The sequence below is a fragment of the Aplysia californica genome, unplaced genomic scaffold, assembly GCF_000002075.1.
Source record: "Aplysia californica isolate F4 #8 unplaced genomic scaffold, AplCal3.0 scaffold00254, whole genome shotgun sequence".
Taxonomy (NCBI): domain Eukaryota; kingdom Metazoa; phylum Mollusca; class Gastropoda; order Aplysiida; family Aplysiidae; genus Aplysia; species Aplysia californica.
Window position 1 is genome coordinate 679,452 of NW_004797524.1, and position 6,644 is coordinate 686,095.

The 6,644-nt window shown below is 40.6% G+C and overlaps 1 protein-coding gene across 2 annotated transcripts in view; it reads left to right on the plus strand.

Moving 5' to 3' along the window:
* Positions 1-210: 210 nt before the first annotated feature.
* LOC101855875 (multidrug resistance-associated protein 5) overlaps positions 211-6,644 on the plus strand; it is an 80,154-nt gene continuing 73,720 nt past the window's right edge. For both annotated transcript variants that reach the window (XM_005100641.3, XM_035970333.1), the window contains exon 1: positions 211-680. The gene's annotated coding sequence lies outside the window, so the exon portion shown is untranslated. The remainder of the gene's footprint in view (positions 681-6,644) is intronic.

Below are 6,644 nucleotides of genomic sequence, written 5' to 3' on the forward strand. Positions count from 1 at the left end.
TCTTTCAAGTAGCGGCGAGCTGTAGTAGTGTAAAGTAACAGTAGACCCGCGCAGGCGTCGTCCCGTTGGTTGTGTCACCTGTGGAAATAAGGCCCAGTGAGCGACCTGAACTAGATCTCGCGGCAGGCGAGCCAGCCAGAAAGCCAGCCAGCCAGTCAAAACAACAGTTTCTATTTCGACATAGGCCGAACTCGGCCGCTGGGATGTTGTGGGGGAAAGTCGGTCAGTCGTTTCATTCTTCCCGAGCGCCCCGCCACTACCCGTCCCACTCACGCATTATTATTTTGAGCCAGCAAGGCTTTGAGTTCTTGTCTGGCTGGGACTACGTACGGGTTATATTATTTTATTACAGGGAGTGTTGTCAAAGTGCAGAGCTGTATGGTGTTATAGGGGATCTTTTTTCAAACACGAGAGGCTGTTTGGTTGTCAAACGTGGCCCATACGATTAAAGATCTAGTACATTAAGTTCGAAAAAGTCGAGCAAGTGTTTGCCATTCCTTCTCAGAGACGTGTGTTGGGGTGAAAATTGTTCAAGTGCTGATTTTCACGACTCGTGTTCAAGAAATTGGCTGGATATCGTAACACGGCGCCATAATTTTATTCGGTACTTTCCGGATTTCAAAGCCGACATACCTGTGTAGTGTGCGGATTCCACACCCTCTTCAAAAACAATTATAAAGGTGAGTTTTGTTAGCTGTTTGTAAACATGTTATTAGACCTAGGCCCAGGCAATCTTTCAATCGTGTGTTATCTTCTGGTCATTTCGATTGTAGAGCCGGACCAGAGATCTTTTAGTAGACGAGAATAGAAAAATGTGTATGTGTATATAGAATCTAGATCTATATGTGTGTGTGTTTGTGTGTGTGTGTGTGTGTGTGTGTGTGTGTGTTTGTGTGTGTGTCTGTCTGTGTCTGTGTCTCCGTGTGTGTGCGTATGTGTGTGGGTGTGCGTACATGTATGTGTGTATGTGTGCCTCTGTGTTTTTTTTCTTTTGTTTTGTTTTATTTGTTTTGTTGTTTTTTGTTGTGTTTTTTTTTGGGGGGGGGGGAGGGGAAGGTTTCATTTTTTATCTCAGATTGTTCACTAAAAGAAGACTTTATTACAAGGCCCGGATAGGCATGCATTGACATTTATCAATTAAAAAGAAAAAAAAAGGATACACCTTTTGTTTGTCTGTCTTTTCCAAGCATACACATACACACGCACAAGCATTCTCATTCGCTCGTACACACACTTACTCTCATTTTAAACGTACTTACATGCACATACACAAAAACACACACAAGTGGGTGCCATGGTTGGCGGGAGCTCTGTTGTGGTTGCTCCTTCTCGTAATGACTTTATTGTGTTTCAAGTGCTGTAAAACTCTTGCTAAAACTAAACACACACACACACACACACACACACACACACACACACACACACACACACACATACACACACACACGTATACTCACACTCTCTCTCTCTCTCTCTCTCTCTCTCTCTCTATCTCTATCTCTCTCTCTCTTTCTCCCTCCTTCTCTCTTCTATATATATATATATACTTATTTATAATGTCATGTACACATACTATACATCTGTACTTTACATAATACTGCTATGTTTATATGTTACATAATTGCGTGTATACATGCTCGTACATTTGTGTGTGTTGTGTTTGTGCATATCTATCAATCTCTATTTCTATCCCTCTCTCTCTCTCTCTCTCTCTCTCTCTCTCTCTCTCTCGCTCGCTCTCTCTCTCTCTCTCTCTCTCTCTCTATCTATCTATCTATCTATCTATCTATCTATCTGTCTGTCTGTCTGTCTGTCTGTCTGTCTGTCTGTCTGTCTGTCTGTCTGTCTGTCTGTCTGTCTGTCTGTCTGTCTATCTGTCTATCTATCTATCTATCTATCTATCTATCTCTCTCTCTATCTCTCTCCCACCCTCCACCCCCCTCTATTTGTTTTTCTCCCTCTAAAATCCTTTTACTGAACAAGACCAAAGTTTGTCTGATTAGATTAGCTCTTGCAGTGTTGGTCTTTGCGTAATAACTAGAACAATTTCGTGAAACCATGCCTCATATTATTATTATTATGATATCTTTTAAGGAAATGAAAAGGATTTTAAGTTGATTTTTGATTTTACAAAAGCGATCCATGCATTGTAAGTCTGTTAGTTAAATCTACCTTTAATTAATCCATGTTTAAATGGGGCTTCCAGAAAGTGTGTTCCATCGGTGTTTAATATACCCCGCCCTGATTACTCTATAATATATTATACTGTTCTGTGTTCGATCACTCTGCGTATGATGTAGAACGTCCTCGATTACCTGGTGTTAGTCAATTTTAGGCATGTTGAGTTAATGATATCACCTTCAAGCTTATTATGCATTTGTTTTGCATTTGATGAAAAAAAAATACCCATCTATCTTTAATAGCAGTCGAGATATTTCTGTTTGAAGAAGGTTTGGGTCACCTCATTTCGGAGGTAAATTTATAGAGACTGTGGCCGCCAAAGTTTGGTAACTTCCATAGCTTGATAGTCCTTGGGAAATGAAAATGAAATATTTTTTTGCCTTAAACAACGTTTTTCAATAACATCCAGATATAACTTTGTTTTTTTTAATAGAGATAAAAGGTGTTGAGCCGAAAAACATTTTTTTTTTTTTAATATCCAAACAAGTAGTTTTCTTCGATATCATTATTTTGACGAGCGCCTCATTACAACTGGATCTCGGTCATTTGTTGATGACTGACCGTTCACAAAACCAGTTGTTTTAATTGCGTTGTTGTTGCTGCTGCTGTTGTTGTTGTTGTTGTTGTTGTTCTCGTCGTCGTCGTCGTTGCTGTTATTGCTGTTGTTGTTGTTGTTGTTGTTCATCTGTCGAGGTGACGAAGAACAGGTCTTAAAATAATAATAATAATAATGATAATAGATAGCATTTGTATAGCGCATATCCCCGCTCAACAGCAGGCTCTATGCGCTTTACACTATATTATTACCCCAGCAGACCATAGAACACTCCGAAACATTTTCAGCTTCCCGGGAAGCATACAGTGCGAGCAGCCGATTAAGCGCTCAAACACTAACAAACTGACAAGATCTTTCGCTGTCTATAGCCGGGTACCCATTCCCACCTGGGTGAAGTGAAGAAAATTCGTGTAAAGTGCCTTTCCCAAGGACACGACGTCGGGCCCTTGACGGGATTCGAACCCACGACCTTACGGTTGCGAGTCCGAGAGCCTAACCACTAGGCCACCGACGCCACTTGTTACCCTGTGGTTGAGGGGGGGGGGGGGGGGGGTGAGTGCGCAGATGACTGTGGGATAGGGATGACTGGTGGCATGGCATGTGTCATAGCTTGGATTAAAGTGAAGAAGAATTGCGCATGATGAATGGAAAAAAGCCACATACAAAACAAAAACAAAAACAAAAATTGATAGCTTAGGCATAGTTTACAATACTACTTATTACTAAGAACTTTCTTTCCCAGCACTCAAATCTCTTATAAAGAAGATTCATCACGACAAATCTGACAAAGATTTGGCATACTTCAAAACTTTAAAGATCAATTTTCAGAAATGAAAATCAGTTAAACCGATGTTTGCAGCCAACGTCGATCAAGCTGATGAAGGCTTACAGGCAACATATAATTTATCTCAGCTAATTACAAAGGCAGCCAAACACCATGCTATTGGCGAGAACCTCATAATGCCTGCGATAAGAGAGGTGGTCAGCACAGTCCTGCAACGTGCCCCGGAGCCTGTGTTGAAAGTTCTCCCACTTAGTGACAATACCATTCAAAGACGTATTGGTGAGATGTCAGCAAATGTTGAGGAATCACAGTGCGAAATGCTGTGAGCTCAGCCTTTAACTGGATATCAGTTCATAGAGGATGAGGAAATAATGCAAGAATTATTATTTGCGAAAATGTTGGAAACAGATACCAAAGGCAAGTCCATCTTCAAAGTGGTCCAAGAATTTTTCGAGAAGGAACAGATCTCTCTGACCAATACAGTTGCATGTGCAACAGATGGGGCACCGTCGATGGCAGGTCAGAAACGTGGATTTATGAACTTCTTGAAGAAATCAGTCCATGGAGTATTTACTGTTTACTGTGTCATTCACAGACAGAATTTGGTGGCAAAAAAACCTGAATGAAAGTCTGCATGACACACTGGCCATTGTCATCAAGTGTGTGAACAAGATCAAAGTCCACGCTTTGAACTCGAGACTATAAATTTCAACAGCTGTGCACTGAAAATGACGAGTACGTTCAATGCTTACTTTTGCACACTGAAGTCTGGTGGCTATCGAAAGGAAACTGTTGAACACGATTATTGTTCTGCCTGTTTGACTGTGTGCTGGAGTTTATTTTTTCAAGAAACAGACAGTGATCTCTGCAATAAACTGAAAGAACACAAGAACAACATTGCACTCCTCACAGATCTTTTCACAAAGTTCAACCAGTTCAACTTTCAGCTGCAGGGGGATGACACCAACCTGATCGAGGCTTTCGTCATTCTTGTCGAAATTGGAAATGATCCACCGAAACATTGGCAGAAGAAAATTTGCTAAGTTTCCTAGCTTGACGAAGACACTGAAAGAAGGGCGCATTTCTGACGAGGAACTACAAATATATATAGCAACCACCTCAGAGATTTGCATGCTGATATGAAGACAAGTTTTAGCCTCCTCATATTTTTAAACTGGAAATTCCATACTGGATACTGGACCCATTGAACGCTGAAACATATGATAACTTACAAGTAGCAGTTGAAGAAGAGCTTCTGACAATGAAATGTGACTTTGAAATCAAACCATTGTTCAAAACGCCGTACCAGTCATTCTGGTTGAAAACTGTTGTGCTAGACAAATATCCCTCCAAGTGGGAAAAGATCAAGTTGTTGTTCATCTCTTTTCACGCCTCCTATCTAGTAAAAAGGGGATTCAGTGCAGTGACAAGGTTGCTGAAGAAGCGTAGCGATTAGTGTCTGCTACTGACAAATCTGAAACCTGATGTTGATAACTTGGTTCCGTCTTAGCAGGTCCATCCTTCCCATTAGGGTAGTGTTAATAACTTATTTGCGCATGCTTACTCCGTAGTTTACCCTTACTTAATATCTCAATGTGTTTCTTTTTCTTTTCTTTTCTTCCTTTTTTTTCTTCCTTTTATTAAAGCAAAACATCCACTTGTTTAACAGGGTGTTTTATTTTCACGTGCTGCCACTGCTGATGAAACTGATGATGATGATGATGATGATGATGATGATGATGATGATGATGATGATGATGATGATGATGATGATGACGATGATTACGATGATGGTGATAATTACAGACTAAGATCCATGCATACTTTTTCTTTTGTGTGGTTTCTCACATTTGAACAACCTAATAATATTATTTTCTACAATGGAGATATTTCATACAAATCTCAGGCCACTTCATTGCAGCACGTTGATTGGAGAAAACGTTTCATAAAGATAATGTCAATCTGTTTTCACCGGCGTTTTTTTTTTTTGGGGGGGGGGGAGGTTTTGTGCGTTTTGTTTCTGTAAATGTGTAATACATTCATTTTATTGATGTTGATAACACTGGTCATTTAGTACCGATGACAACTATATACATAAAATGACAGTATTTTGCTCTCAATGCCTTTGCATAAGATTGAAGAAAATGTGTTTTATTATCTCTCGTCCACGCTTAATTTAAGACTGTAAAGATGGTGATTTGTGACTCAACTAATATTCAGAACTAAATCATTAGAATTTAGGCACGTTACTTTCTACCCTGTTTGAGCTCTCTCTTTATTTGTGATTTTTATTATATTATGCATGTCATATGTCAGACTGATGGTTGGGGCGGAGTAGGGGGCGCTGGGACTCGGCTGGGTGAAAAAGGGGGCGGTGAGCGAAAAAAGTTTGAAAACCACTGGTCTAGTGGTTAGCCTCTCACTCGCAACTGTTTGGTTGTAGGCTCGAATCCCGTCAGGGGTCCGACGCCATGTCCTCGATAAAAACACATTACTCGATTTTTTCTCACTTTTATTCAGGTGGGAATGGGTACCCGACTACAGACAGCGATAGATCTTGTCGGTTTGTTTCTTGTATTTGAGCGCTTAACTGATAGCACTGTACTGTATGTTCGTCGGAAGCCGAGAATGTGTCTGGGTGTTCTAGGATCTGCTGGAGTTAATACCATAGATTATAAAACGCTTAGAACTTGCTGTCGAGCGGGGATTTGCGCAATACAAATACCTTTCACTATTATGAAATAGCAAGACAAGGTCGGAGATAGAGACGGATGCAGTGGGTGACCTAGATGTTTTACGTGCCACATCCTAGCTGTGTGCATTCCACAGCGCATTGCTGCGACCGCTTATCTCTCCGTTGAACCATGAAGGAGTCCTCCGTGGAGTCCACTGACGCACACACACAGAGATCTCGTCCTTGTTCGTCACAACACCAACACAGTATACATACTCGGCCTGTTTGTTTTATTGTTGTTGTTGTTGTTGTTGTTTGTTTTGGGTTGTTGTTGTTTGTTTTGGGTTTGTTTTTGTTGTTTTTTTGGGGGGGTGTTTTGTTGTTTTGTTTGTTTTTTGTTTTTTTTGGGGGGTAGTTGTTAGGTTGGGTTTGGTTTGGTTTTGTTTTGT